Genomic DNA, 15,073 nt, shown 5'->3' with positions numbered 1-15,073 from the left:
ATGTCTTCATTAGAGAATATCCTTTATATCCAAGCTGGGCTTGGAGTCCTAGCCAATATGTTTCTCCTTTTTTTCTATACTTCCATAATACTTGGTGACAGACCTAAGCCCATGGACCTGATCTCCTGTCAACTGACCTTCATTCACATAATGATGATCCTCAGTGAAGGGGATAATTTGCTTGCAAACATATTAGAGTCACTAAAATTTGGGAAAGACATCAAATGTAAGACAACTTTTTTACATAAACAGAGTGATGAGAGGCCTCTCTATCTGCATCACCTGCCTCCTGAGTGTGTTCCAGGCTATCACAATCAGTCCCAGTACCTCACTGTTGGCAAAATTTAAGAATAAAGTAAAAACACACATCATGTATGCTTTTTTCTATTTTTGGTCTTTTAATTTGTCATTCAGTAGTAGGTTGATCATCTATGTTACTGGTTATATCAATGTGAGTGAGACCTACCAAATGAAGGTCACTAAATCCTGCTCACTATTCCGCATGAACTACATCATCAGGGAATTGATTTTAACAGTGATGATCTCCAGAGATGTGTTTCTTGTAGGACTCATGTTGACCACAAGCACATACATGGTGATTACCTTGTGCAAACATGAGAGGCAATGCAAACATCTTCATAGCATCCGCAACCTGAGAGCATCACCTGAGAAAAGGGCCACCCAGACAATCTTGCTGCTGGTGGTTTTCTTTGTGGTTATGTACTGGTTGGACTTGATCATCTCCATCACCTCAACCCTGTCATGGATGTATGACCCAGATGTTCTGACTATTCAGAAATTTGTGATGTATGCCTATCCCACAATTACTCCTTTAGTACAAATCAGTTCTGATAAGAGAGTAATCAGTATACTGAATAACTTCCACTCCAAATGCCACTAAATTTTCTAAAAATTATTATTTCTCTTTTTAAAAAATTATTCATTTACTTTTATTTATATGTACAAGTGTCACAATTGTTCTGAATTACAACTCTGTCTTAATATTCAATTGTTCATGTAGCACAGTGACATTCTTCATATTAATGCAAGTAGTTTGTGGTATTACAAACATACATTCTTTTGACCTTACAGATGCTGAGTGCTACAAACTTCTTTTTCTATTACATATTTTATTTACATTTCAAATGTTATCTGCTTTCCTAGTTTCCACTCTGAAAATTCCCTATACCCTTCCCGTTCCTGCTGATCCCCAACCCACACTCTCCCATTCCTAGCCCTGGCATTGCTCTATACTGGGGCATAGAACCTTCGCAGGACCTAGGGCCTCTTCTCTCATTGTTGACCGACTAGGCTAACCTCTTCTACATATGCAGGTACAGCCACGAATCCCACCATGTGTTTTTATTTTGTTTCTTTGTTTTTGGTTTTTTTTTTGTTTTGTTTTTGGTTTTGTTTTGTTTTATTTTTTTGTTTTGTTTTGTTTTTGATTGGTGGTTTAGTCCCAAGGAGCTATGGGGTATTGATTATTTCATATTGATGCTCCTTCTATGGGGCTGCAAACCCCTTCAGGTCCTTGGGTACTGTCTCTACCTCCTTCATTGGGGAACCTGTGCTCCATCCAATGGATGACTGTGAGCATCCACTTCTGTATTTGCCAGGCACTGGCAATGCCTCTCAGGAGACAGCAATATCAGGCTCCTGTCAGCAGTTCTTGATGGAATCTGCCATGGTGTCTGGGTGTGGTGGTTGTTAATGAGATGGATCCCACATGGGGCAGTCTCTGGATGATCATTGCTTCAGTCTCCAAAATTTGTCTCTGTAACTCTTTCAATTGGTATTTTGTTCCCCCTGCTAAGAAGGCTTCTGAGCTTCTGGGATAATATCCACTTATCAGTGAGTCCATATCATGTATGTTCTTTTATAATTGGATTACCTAACATAGGATCTCCAGATCCATCCATTTGTCTAAGAATTTCATAAATTCATTGTTTTTAATAGCTGCATAGTACTCCATTGTGTAAATGTACCACATTTTCTGTATCCATTCCTCTGGTGAGGGACATCTGTGTTCTTTCCAACTTCTGGCTATTGTAAATAAGGCTTCTATGAACATAGTGGAGCACGTGTCCTTATTATACATTAGAGAATTTTCTGGGTATATGCCCAGGAGTGGTATTGTTGGATCTTCCAGTAGAACTATGTCAAATTTTCTGTGGAACCACCAAACTTATTTCCAGAGTGGTTGTACAAGCTTGCAGTTCCACCAGCAATATAGGAGTGTTCCTCTTTCTCCACCTCCTCGCCAGCATCTGCTATTACCCGAGTTTTTGATCTAAGGCACTCTGACTTGTGTGAGGTGGAGTGTCAGGGTTGTTTTGATTTGCATTTCTCTGATGATTAAGGATGTTGAACATTTTTTTAGCTGTTTCTCTGTCATTCAGTATTCTTCAGTTGAGAATTCTTTGGTTAGCTCTGTATTCCATTTTTTTAATAGGGTCATTTTTTTCCTGGAGTCCATCTTCTTGTGATATATATATATATATATATATATATATATATATATATATATATATATATATGGGATATTAGCCCCCATCAGATTTAGGTTTGGTAAAGATCTTTTCCCAATCTGTTGGTTGCTGTTTTGTATTATTTATAGTGTCCTTTGCCTTTCAGAAGCTTCGAAATTTTATGAGGGCTTATTTATCTATTGTTGATCTTACAGCACAAGTCATTGCTGTTCTGTTCAGGAATTTTTTGCCGGTGCCCATATCTTCGAAGATCTTCCCCACTTTATCCTCTATAAGTTTAATTGTCTCTGGTTTTATGTGGAATTCCTTGATCCACTTATACCTGAGCTTTGCACAAGGATATAAGAATGGATCAATTTGCATTCTTCTACATGCTAACTGCCAGTTGAGCCAGCCCCATTTGTTAAAGATGCTGTCTTCTTTCCACTCATCCTTCAAAATAGTCACAAATAATATAAAATACTTTGGTGTGACTCTAACTAAGGAAGTGAAATATCTGTATAATAAGGACGTCAAGTCTCTGAAGGGAAAAAAAAAAAGAAATTGAAGAAGATCTCAGAAGATATAAAGATCTCCCATGCTCATGGATTGGCAGGATTAATATCTTCAAAATTGCTATCTTGATGAAAGCAATCTACAGATTCAATGCAATCCCCATCAAAATTCCAACTCAATTCTTCATGGAGTTAGAAACGACAATCTGAAAATTCATCTGGAAAAACAAAAAACCTAGGATAGCAAAAAGTATTCTCAACAATAAAAGAAACTCTGGTGGAATCACCATCCCTGAGCTCAAGCTGTACTACAGAGCAAATGTGATAAAAATTTCATGGTACCGACAGACAGCTAGATCAATGGAATAGAATTGAAGACCCAGAAATGAACCCACACACCTATGGCCACTTAATCTTTGACAAAGGTACTATAAACTTCTTACCTTCATTATACAGCATAATTGCTCTTTACACATAAATTCTCTTTTTTGTACTTGTTGCTTCATCTTAGAAGTGTCCTTGACTCTGGGGTTATTCAGAAGAAGAAATAAAAGAAATATTAACTACCAATTAATAATAAAATGCCAAAAATAAAAGAATATTATCTACCATTAAAAGATATATTATTGGTAAATAAAAGTATTTATATACAGATATATATGTACAATATGGGATTTGTGAATATGTGTATTCTTGTATACATGTGCACAGACAAAGGAGGTGTGATCATGTATACATTGTGGCCAGGAGACAACCTTGGCTGCTGTTCTTCAGATACCATTCAACTTATGATCTGATAGTGTGTCTCTTCTGTACTTGTAGCCTACCAAATAGGCTCTTACCTAATATGAGTTTAACATATAGGGATTCTCCTATCTCTGCTTTTCTGTTCTAGGATCACTAGGGTTCAACCATAGCCAACAATTTAACAATAATGTACTTCTTATATTGGAAAAAGGTTTTACATGCATTATATTCTGATTAGATTTTCCCCTTCCTCTACTTCTCCCAGTTCTCCCTCATCCTCTTTCCCATCTAGATCAAGGCTCACTATTATACTCTGAGGGTTTCTTAGCTGGGTTAGCATTTAACTGTCTCTCCACTTAGTGTGCATGGTACATTCAAATATCCTGAACATTGAACAGTTAGAGTAAAACATCTAGATATTTGCAACTTCTATTTCTCCATGTTCAAATGAGTCATAGAAATGATGTCCTCAGAAATATGGCCTTACTACCAGTTTTTGGAGAGCAAGCAGTAGCCTTAACAATTCACTGTGTTGTTTGGAGTTTCCCATGTAACCTCATTTGAAAATATCTCAATTAAATGTAAGTAATTCCCAGTACTGGGAGTTTCATTTGGTATTGATAGATTTAACTTTGGATCTGTATCCCCATTATGTGGTTGTTTCATTTAGATTTCCTTTTTATTTGTATGTATTTTAGGAAGCTTCTACTGTATTAAGTTTCCATATGACCCCTTAAATAAACCTTATTATCTTTTTAATTTTTTCTTTATGGTTTCATTAACTAATGTCATGATAGTTGCTCTTTTAAAAAAAGAGTTTGAAAACACAGTGTTTTTGTAATATCCAAAAAACCGCACAAACAAATGAAGCTCAAACAAAAAGAAGAGCAAAGTGTAGATGTTTCTGTCCTACATAGAAGAAGGGGAAACATGTTATTAGACGCGTTCTCACGACCGGCCAGGAAAGACGCAACAGACCAGAATCTTCTGCGGCAAAGCTTTATTGCTTACATCTTCAGGAGCCAGAGTGCAAGAAGCAAGAGAGCAAGAAGCAAGAGCGAGAGAAAACGAAACCCCGTCCCTATTAAAGAGAATTCTCCTTCGCCTAGGACGTGTCACTCCCTGATTGGCTGCAGCCCATCGGCCGAGTTGACGTCACGGGGAAGGCAGAGCACATGGAGTGAAGAACCACCCTCGGCACATGCGCAGATTATTTGTTTACCACTTAGAACACAGCTGTCAGCGCCATCTTGTAACGGCGAATGTGGGCGCGGCTCCCAACATCTCCCCCTTTCCTTTTAATAAGAGCAAATAGGCCACCCATATTAATGAGAGTGGAGATAGAGGTCAAATCCCCAGTGTGTAGGTAAAGGAGCCATGTACAGGATTAGCTCTTAGGCTCACAAGCTTTTACCCAGAGCAACCCTGACCTGCTCCCGTGTCGTTTTGCCTGGGGGAAGGGAACTAGGACACTGAACCTTCATGAAAGATGACATGTCTCCCTAGAATAGGCTCATATATGCCGCAGAGCCTTTCCATTGCAGTGCTTAGCCGTGCAACTCTCTCGGGCTGCTGAAGCACACTCACTCTATCCCGTGCAATGAGACTAGCCTCGTGGGATATAAGAGCTGAGTGGCCAGCGACCTATTGCCTAAGCATAGATAACCATATATCAGGGGGAGCTCCATGTTCTAGTCCTGCAAGCGCCTGGGCAATAACCACCTTGTCTCTCCTAGTTTAGGCCTTAAGCTTACAGACCAATCAAAGAAGCAACACTAATCCACAGCAAAGTGTATCTCCAAATAATATTAATCCCACCCATTTTTTAAAGAAGGAAAATGCTGAGGAGATCCAATTGGGTAATCCTTTGGTCAGCGACAGGTCCAAGCGCGTGGAGTTGACCTGAAGTCTCAATTCCCGAAGGATCTGTTCAAATTCAGCCATCCAATTCTGTAACATATACTGAAAAAGACTTTTTGACAAATTAGCTGTCCTAGTAAATTTCACATACTGAATGGAAGTAACACACAATCCCGGAAAACTTTTGTTTACACCCCAGCTGAGCTATTTGTCATAATACATCTAGTTGTATCTGGACAAGATCTATGAGTTGATTAACCAGCATGAGACCTCTCTGTATCTTGACATTAGCTGAGGCCTGTTCATCTATGACTGTAGTCACTGAGGCTGACAAAGTGTTAATGGTGTCAGTCGTCTGGACCTGTCCAGACAGAGCCAAGGCTGTCTGAATCAAGGCCAAACCCAGTTCCCAGTTAGTGGTAAAAAAGCAGGAGAATACTTGAGCATTATACATCACCGTCATTGGGAGTGGAAATGTCGACATTATCCCCCAACGCTGCTCTCTCTTTATTATTGACGCCCTGGACATCACCAAGACGAGGGACATTAGTATTCCCTTGGACACAAAGGTATAGAAAAGAAACAATCTTTAATATCTATAATAATTAAATTCCAGCCACGTGGTAAGGCGGAAAGTACAGGGAGACCCCTCTGTACTGGGCCAAATAAGTTCATTTGCTCATTAATGGCTCTGAGGTCATGGAGCAGTCTCCACTTTCCTGACTTTTCTTAATTACAAAAATTGGAGTATTCCAAGGTGAGGTAGAGGGTTCAATATGGCCTAATTTTAATTGTTCCTCTACCAGTTGAATCACAGCTTCTAGTTTTTCAGAGGATAGGTGCCATTGAGGAACCCACACTGGGTCCCCTGTTTTCCATGGTATGGGTCGTGCTGCCCCAATGGCCGCTAAGGAAAACCCAGACCCTGTCTGTCTTGGTTTCCATTAGGTGAGATGGGCTCTATCCTTCCCTGTTCTTGATGTCCTAACCCTTTTCCTTCTTTATAACCCATCTTTGCCATGATATTTTTTGCTTTAGCTGAATACCCTCCCGATGGGGCGTTTTCATTGGACAAAATAAGGCCCAAATGCTGCATAATATCCCTTCCCCAGAGGTTAACCGGGAGTGGGAGCACATAAGGTATGAATTTCCCTTGCTGTCCTTCAGAGGATTCCCACGTCAAGGCAATGGAGCTTATAGTGGGACATGATTGATATCCTAGGCCCTGTAATGAATGAGATGACTCTGTGGTGGGCCATGCTTTGGGCCACCAATGTGTAGAAATTATACTTTTATCTGCTCCGGTATCAAGGATGCCTTCAAACTCTTTTCCATTAATCTTAAGGCGGAGCTTAGGTCTATCATTTAAAGATACAACCAAATAGGCAGAATCATTTCCTGAGGAGCCCATTTTCTTTATCTCAGGTCCTGCAGATTTCTCCCTGGTATTATCAGGGAGGAGCAGCAGCTGAGCTATCCTATCTCCTTTACTAATAGAAAAAACGCCTTTAGGGCTTGAGCACAGGACCTGTATTACAGGGGAATGTTGACAATCCATAACTCCAGGGTGGACTACTAAGCCCTGTAAGGTGAGTGAACCCCGGCCGAGAATAAGGCCCATGGTTCCCGGGGGCAAGGATGGTATAGGCTCCACCGGCACCGGCTGAATACTCATTTGAGGCATTAGTAGGAAGTCGGAGGCAGCACGCAGGTCCACCCTTGTGGGTCTTCCTGGGTCGCCTCTCTGACTGCTTCCTGGGTCCTGACAAACCGGTTCCCATATCTTTGAGGGCCCTGGGACCGAGGGCCCGATGACCCGTTTTTTGGCACATAAGCTGATTGACTATCAGGTGGGGGAAGGACTCTGCCCTTTATATCCCTCACAGAGCGACACTGGTCAGCTCTATGATAACCCTTGCCACACTTAGAGCAAAGAGTGAGAGTCCCTCCCTGTTTATCTGGAGCTCTGCAATCTTTCTTAAAATGCCCAGGCTTTCCGCAATTAAAACATGTCCTCTGATTATTTCTGCTCATGGAGCGGTTTTGGGATTGAAGGATGGCAGCCGCTAAACCTGCATTGCTGAGAGGTCCCCCAAGCTCTCGACAGACCCTGAGCCAGTCTTGTAAGCCTTTGTTCTTTCTTGGGGCTATGGCCGCTCGGCACTCCTTTGTGGCTTGCTCATAGATTAGCTGTTCTATCAGAGGCGCAGCTTGCTCTGACTCTCCAAAAATACGCTCTGCTGCCTCTGTCATTCTGGCCACAAAATCTGAGAAGGATTCCTGAGGTCCCTGGATTATCTTTGTTAACTGACCAGTGGTTTCACCTGCTCGAGAGAGCGCCTTCCAGGCCCTAATAGCCGTGGAAGAAATCTGGGCATAAGCTCCCCAATGGTAGTTTGTCTGATCAGCAGAATAAGCTCCCTGACCCGTTAACAAGTCAAAAGTCCAATCTCTCTGCTCTGGAGTCAAAGCAGCTGCGTTTGCTCGGGCCTGCGCTTGTGCAGCTTCGTGCCAAAGCGCTCTCCATTCCATATATTTGCCCATACTAGGGAGAGCGGCTTTTACAACCGTTTGCCAGTCAGCAGGAGTTAGTGCCATGCCGGCGAGCCTGTCTAACTGCACCAAGGTAAAATTAGCATTGGTTCCGTATTTACGGACCGACTCGGCAATTTCTTTAATTTGTAAGTATTCTACTGGAGCGTGGACACGCCCACCCTCGGCTCCTTCAAAGACCGGAAATGCCTGTTGTATTTTCCTTTGTTCCTCTCTGGGAATGAATGAGTCTGCGCACTGCCTCTCTGCGCAGGGCTGACGCACTACGCAGGGCGGGGACTCCGCATAGGGCGGACCTTGAAGCCGACTGCCCTGAGGCCAATCAGCAAACTGGCCTTCGCCAGCCGCTTTTGGCTTCCTTAACTGATTAGCTAGCACTTTACCTGGCTGGTACCCTTTTTTCTCATAATGAGCTGCTTCTTCCTCCCAGTCTGTTTCCTCAGAGGAGAATTCTTCATCTGCTTCAGAACTACTAAGAGCTGGCTTCCTGAGCTCATCTAGTGACGAGTATCTCCTAGAGACCTCCGCTAATCGATCTTTTTTCTTTTCTTTTTTCTTTTCCTTCCTTCTAATCTCTCCCCAGGTATTCTTACCTGACCTAAACTTTTCCTCGGGTTCAAGACCCTTGGAAAGGCCTGTATACTTATTTTGTGTACCATATTTTCTCTTTGCTCCTACTCTCTCTCCCCGCTTTACTTCTGATAGCTTGTCCTGAATTTCATCTAGAATCCGCCCTATCTTAACCACTTGATAACATGTGAAAAGGAACAAAAGGGCTCCTAACATTAGAAAAAATTCAAGGCCAAACATTTTCCACTTTACTTCTGATAGACTGTCTTGAATTTCCTTAGAAAGTTCAAGATCAGACTTACCTCGTAAAGCTGTACTCACTGGTACTCTCGTTCCCCAGCTGAAAAGTTCTGAATTCATACATTTGAATCCTTCTTAACAGTCTGCTTTACGGGAACCTTTATTACCGCGACCCGCAGTTCTGGTTCTGGAATGAGGGATCTTCCTTGCGCCAGTCCCGAGTTTTTTCTCGTCCCGGAATTCGGCACCAATTGTTATTAGACGCGTTCTCACGACCGGCCAGGAAAGACGCAACAGACCAGAATCTTCTGCGGCAAAGCTTTATTGCTTACATCTTCAGGAGCCAGAGTGCAAGAAGCAAGAGAGCAAGAAGCAAGAGCGAGAGAAAACGAAACCCCGTCCCTATTAAAGAGAATTCTCCTTCGCCTAGGACGTGTCACTCCCTGATTGGCTGCAGCCCATCGGCCGAGTTGACGTCACGGGGAAGGCAGAGCACATGGAGTGAAGAACCACCCTCGGCACATGCGCAGATTATTTGTTTACCACTTAGAACACAGCTGTCAGCGCCATCTTGTAACGGCGAATGTGGGCGCGGCTCCCAACAGAAACAGAATAACCACAGGAGGTACAGAGAGGGAGGAACCTGGGAGGTAGAGGGAAGAAAGGGAAAAGAGCAACAGTAACAGGTGTGGGAAGAGATGGGGGGAGAAATACAGAGCATCAGGAAATTGAATGGAAATATTTAGCAAAGAGGATGGGGGAACCAGGAGTAGCCATTAGAAAGTCCCAGATACCAGATAAGTAAGAGGCTCCCAAGGCCCAGTAGGGATTACTTTAGCACAAATACCCAACAAAAGGGAGAGAGAATCTGTAGAAACCATATCCCGAGGTTAGCCACATCCCCCGTTTGAGGGATGGGGACCACATACCCATCTCAAAAATATTAACCCAGAATTATTCCTTTTAAAGGGAATGCAGGAGCAAAAGAGTAGGACAGAGACGGAAGGAAATGCCATCCAGAGACTGAACAACCTTGAGATATATCCCATCTGCAGACAGCAAACCCAGATACTATTTCTGATGCCAAGAAGTACTTGCTAACAGGATCCTGTTATCTCTGTCCCCTAGGAGGTTCTGCCAGAGCATGAACAATGCAGATGCAGATGCCCCAAGACAACCATGAGACTGAGAACAGGGACCTCAGTGGAGGAGTTAGGGGAAGAACTGAAGAAGCCAAAGGGGCTTGGAACCCCTTTGACTATGGTTTAGTAAACCTGTCCCTTCACTTGAGGCCCTGTCTATCTACTGGAGATAGACTTTCAAGGTCGCTTTCCCAATGTTGGACACATTGGCTAAGATCAAACCAATGAGTCCTGAAAGTGTCTCACTTTCCAGGTCTCTGGTTCTTTCTAGGAGGTATACCCACCTCCCACTTCATGAGGCTGCTTATTTCCATTCATTCTCTTGGATCTCTGGACATCCCTTCTGTACCCTCTGCCATATCTGATCCTGTTCCTTTTTAATCTTTCACCCTTTCCCACCAAGTTTCCTCCCTCACTCTGCCTCAGATGATTATTTCCTTCCCTCTTCTAGGTGGGGTTGAAGTCTCCTCACTTGGATATCTCTGCTTCTTACATTTCCTAAGGTCTGTAGGTTGTATCCTAGGTATTTTATACTTTTTGGCTAACATCTACTAATCAGTGAGGGCATATAATTCACGTACTTTTGGGTCTGAGTTATCTCACTCAGGATGATATCTTCTAGTTCCATCCATTTGTCTGCAAAATGCATGATGTCTTTGTATATGATAGCTGAATACTATTCCACTGTGTAAATAAACCATGTTTTCTGTATCCATTCTTCACTCGATGGACATTGGATTGTTTCCAGATTCTGGCTATTACAAATAAGGCTGCTATGAACATAGTGGAACATGTGTCCTTGTGGTATGGTGTGACATCCTTTGGGTATATGCCCAAGAGTGGTGTAGCTGGGGCTTCAGGTAGAATTATTTCCAATTTGGTGAGTAACTGCCAGATTGACTGTCAAAGTTTTTGTACCAGTTTGCAATACCTAGACATAATAAAATAATATATGTCAAAACAACAGTCAACATCAAATAAAATGGAGAAAAAGTAGAAGCAATCCCATTAAAGTCCAGGACAAGACAAAGTTGCCCACTCTCTCTATATATATCTATTCAATATAGTACTTGAAGTTCTGGCTAGAGCAATTAGACAACAAACAGATATTAAGTGGACACCAATTGGAAAGAAAGAATTCAAAGTATCATTATTTGCATATGATATGATAGTAGACATAAGCAACCCCTAAAATTACACGAAGACCTCCTACAGCTGATAAACAACTTCACCAAAGGAGGAAGATTAAAAAAAATACCTCAAACAAATCAGTAGCCTTCCTATATACAAAAGATAAATGGTCTGAGAAAGAACGTAAGGAAACAACATCTCTCACAATGGACACAAATAGTATAAAATATCTTGGTGTAGCTCTTACCAAGCAAGTGAAAGATCTGTGTGTCAAGAACTTCAAATCCTTATAAAAATAAATAGAATACCTTCGAAGATGGAAAGATCTCTCAATCTCTTGGGTAGGCAGGATTAACACAATGAAAATGGCAATCATACTGAAAACAATCTATAGATTCAATGGAATCCTCATCAAAATTCCAACACAATTCATCACAGACATGAAGAAAAGAGTAAATCTCAACTTCATATGGAAAAACAAAAATCCCAGGATATCAAATACAATCCTCAACAATAAAAGAACTTTTGGGGGAATCACAACACCTGATCTCAAGCTGTACTACAAAACAATAGTGATGAAAACCACTGGGTATTGATACAGAGACAGACAGGTCAAATAATGGGATATGAATCGAAATCCCAGAAGTAAACTTATAAACATATGGACACTAGATCATTGACAAAGAAGCCAAAAACATGCAGTCAAAAAAAATATCTTCAATAAATGGTAATGTTCTAACTAGTGGTCAGTATGTAGTAGAGTGAAAATAGATCCATATTTATAACCTTGCACAATGCTCACATTCAAGTGGATTAAGGACCTCTACATAATATCAAATACACTGAATCTAATGAAAAAAAAAGTAGAAAAGAGATTAAAACACATTGGCACAGGGGATATTTCATGAACTGACAACAATTCCTCAGGCTCAAAGATCAACCATTGACAAATGGAAACCTCCTGAAACTGAACAGCTCCTGTAAGGCAAAAGATACAGTGACTATGACAAATCAGAAAACTACAGATTGAGGAAAACACTTCACTAATACTTCATCAGAGGACCAATATCCAAAATATATAAAGAACGCAAGAAGTCAACTTCCAAAAACCCAAATAAGCCCTTTAAAAATGGGATACAGAGCTAAACAGAATTCACAACAGAAGATTTTTGAACGGCTGAGAAGCACTTGAAATATTAAAAATCCTCAGTTATCAAAGCAATAAAAATCAAAATGACCCCAAATTCCACCTGACACCAATCAGTATGTCTAAGATCAAAAACTCAAGTGAAAGCACATGATAGCAAGGATGTAGAAATAGAGGAACATCCCACCATTGTTGGTGCAATGGCAAACTGAGACAACCACTTTGGAAATCAACATCAATCTGGTGTTTCATTGGAAAATTGGAAATAGTTCTGCCTGAAGTGCCAGCTACACCACTCTTGGACATATACCCATAAGATGCCCCACTATGTAACAAGGACACATGCTGTACCATGTTCATAGCAGCCTTATTTGAAATAGCCAGGAGCTGGAATTAATCCAGATGCCCCCTCAACTGAAGAATGGATGCAGAAAATGTGACTCATTAACACAATAGAACACTATTCGGCTAAAAAATGAGGACATCATGGATTTAACAGGCAAATGGATGGAACTAGAAAATAACATCCTAAGTGAGGTAACTCATAACAAAAGGGCATTCATGGTATGTGCTCACTGTTAAGTGGATATTAGCAAAAACCATAGAATACATAGTGTAAAATCTACATACCATAAGAAATGTAAGAAGCAGAAATGCCCAAGTGAGGAAGCTTTAACCACACCTAGATGGGGGAATAAAATATTCACAGGAGGCAGATGGAGGATAAAAACTAAGTGAGAGAGGAGAGGGGGAAAGTAAAAGTAAAACAGGAAAGGATATGGGAGGAGTGGACAGGAGAGAAGCCTAGATGGTTAAGAGAAGGTGAGGAAAATCAGCAGCCTCCAGGAGTGTGAGGAAGGGGCACCCTCTAGACAGTACCAGAGACCAGGAGGTAAGACACTCTCAGGACTCATTTGGGATGACCTTAGCCAAAATGACCAACACTGGTGACAGAGAACTCAAAAAGTCTACCTCTAATAGATGGAGCCTCAAGTGGTGGGACAGGGTTACTAACCTACAGTCAAAATGTCTGACCCAGAATTGCTCCTGTCTAAAAGAACTGGAGGGACAAAAATAGAGCAGAGACAGAAGGAAAGGAGTTCCAATGGCTGGGTCAACTTTGGATCCATCTCATGGCAGGGAGTAGGGACAGGCAAGGCCTGACACTACTGTGCTATAATGTGCTTACAAGAGGAGCCTGGCATGACTGTCCTCAGAGAGTGAGACAGAAGCATGTATTTACAACTAATCATTGACCCCTTTGGTAGGGGAAGGACTGAGGAAGCTGAAAATGGGAGTGTGACTCTATAGGAAAACCAGCAGTCTCAATGAACCTCCCAGAGACTGAGCTAACTACCAGTAGCATACAACATACACTGGCTGGTCCCAGGCCCCTGGTAGATGTCTACCTTCTCTGGGCTCAGTGGGAGATGATGTGCTGAATCCTTGAGAGCCTTGAGGCCCCAAGGAAGAAGTAGACCTGGTGGAGAGAAGTGCAGCCTCTCAGAGGCAATAAGGAGGAGGAATGGGATGAGGAACTATAGGAAGGGATATTGAAGGGTGCAACAAGTGGAACATAAATAAAAAATTAAACTAAAAAAATCTGAGATTTATGTAATTTGTGTATCAATGATGACTAAGAACGTTAGAACGTTGAACATTTCTTTAAGTACTTCTCAGCCATTCAAGATTTCTTTGTTGAGAATTCTCTGTAGCTCTATGCCCCATTTTAAAATTGGGTTATTTAGGTTGTTGGTGTTTAACTTCTTGAGTTCCTTGTGAATTGTTCAAATTAGTCCTCTGTCAGATATAGGTTCTTTCCCAATCTGTAGACTATCTTTTTGTCCTATTTACAGTGCCCTTTACCTTACTGAAACTTTGCAGTTTCACAAGGTTCCATTTATCAATTGTCGATCTTAGAGCCCGAGCCATTGTTGTTATGTTCAAGAATGTGTAACAATGTGTTCAAAGTTATTTTCCAATTTCTCTTCTGTTAGATTTGGTGTATTTGCTTTTATCTTGAGGTCCTTGTTCCATGTCCTGAGCTATCGTTCTTGCTGGCAAGAACACACTCGGACAACCGGATTCTTTTGTGGCAAGCTTTATTGCTTCTTAAGGAGGGAAGACCCAGACCCCAGAAAATGTTGCTGCTTATATAGCCCTCAGCGTGGCATTTCAGCACCTGATGTGGCAGGTCAGCTCCTGATTTGTTGCTCGCCCATCACCTCATTACTACGATGCAAGATGGACAGTGACTAGGCATGAGTTCACTCTCGCACTTGCGCACAAGGCTTGTTTACTAGTTAGGCACAGCAGAAGCCAGCACCATCTTATAATGACGATTGCTCATGGCATGGCTCTCCACATCTCCCCCTTTTTGTTTTATTAAAATGAGGCTGGACTAGGTCTGTGTAATTATGTCCATCTGCTGTGGCTCCTGTCTTAGGTCGTTCCTCTAATGTCACAGCCTTTCCCGTCATAGGGTAACCCTAATGTCACCGGGCCCTGTGTCTTAGATTAATCTGTGCATGAGGAAAGTTGCCCATCCCTGGATACCTCAGTGCTATGTGACAGTAACTACTAAATGACCTAGGGCAAACTCTACAAAAGAGGCCAGCCAAAAAATGACAAATGCCGACTAATTCTTGAGCATAGATAGCCAAATTTCAGGGGAGGCCCCTTGCTCTATGGCAGCAA

The 15,073-nt window shown here is 41.8% G+C and overlaps 1 pseudogene; it reads left to right on the top strand.

Annotated features, from left to right (window-relative positions):
- On the top strand, positions 1-910 carry Vmn1r-ps15 (vomeronasal 1 receptor, pseudogene 15; annotated as a pseudogene).

This window comes from Mus musculus, chromosome 6, assembly GCF_000001635.26.
Source record: "Mus musculus strain C57BL/6J chromosome 6, GRCm38.p6 C57BL/6J".
Classification (NCBI taxonomy): domain Eukaryota; kingdom Metazoa; phylum Chordata; class Mammalia; order Rodentia; family Muridae; genus Mus; species Mus musculus.
The sequence above is the reverse complement of the archived record's forward strand: the minus strand, read 5'-3'. Positions and strand labels throughout refer to the sequence as shown.